The following is a 639-nucleotide window of genomic DNA, read 5'->3' on the forward strand; positions in this document are numbered from 1 at the left end:
TGATACAGCTCTGTTTGATGAAACTGGCACGCCATACAGTCAACCCCTTTCCAGTATCCAACTTGGTGGTTTTGGGTGAGTTCTGAGTTGTGAAGCCATTACCATGACGGAAGATGAGGCCGTTTTCACCACCCCCTAAAGAAAGTCGGCAACCCTCCAAAGGCCCCCTGCCCTGGCCTACGCAGCCTCTCCTGTCTCTGCTTTCTGGCTGGGTGGGGATGGACTCGTATCCCCTGTGGCCTGTATACCGTGAGTCATTGCTTCTTGCCTTTCAATGGCTGGATGATACACCATTGTGTGGATAGACCACGTTTTCTGTTTCCAGTCATTTGTTGATGGACATTTGGGAGTTTTTTCACCTTTTGGTTGGCAGGAGCTGTGCTATGAATGGTCCAGAATGGGTGTTAGAGGGGACGAGTGATCTCATGTCTCTGGGTGGATAGATACCAAAAAATGGAATTGCAGCATCATATGGTTGCTTGTGTTCGGAAAAGAAAAGGAAAGGAAAGTCGCTCAGTCATGTCCAACTCTTTGCAACCCCACAGACTGTAGCCCACCAGGTTCCTCTGTCCATGGGATTTTCCAGGCAATAATACTGGAGTGGGTTGCCATTTCCTTCTCCAGAGATCTTCCCGACCC

General features: G+C 49.5%; 1 protein-coding gene across 1 annotated transcript in view; it reads left to right on the forward strand.

Annotated features, from left to right (window-relative positions):
• LOC105003479 (filamin-A-like) overlaps positions 1-639 on the forward strand; it is a gene marked incomplete at its 3' end in the record, with an annotated part of 14,976 nt that overhangs the window by 4,261 nt on the left and 10,076 nt on the right. The gene's annotated exons all lie outside the window — the stretch shown is intronic.

This window comes from Bison bison, unplaced genomic scaffold, assembly GCF_000754665.1.
Source record: "Bison bison bison isolate TAMUID 2011002044 unplaced genomic scaffold, Bison_UMD1.0 scf7180017857327, whole genome shotgun sequence".
Classification (NCBI taxonomy): domain Eukaryota; kingdom Metazoa; phylum Chordata; class Mammalia; order Artiodactyla; family Bovidae; genus Bison; species Bison bison.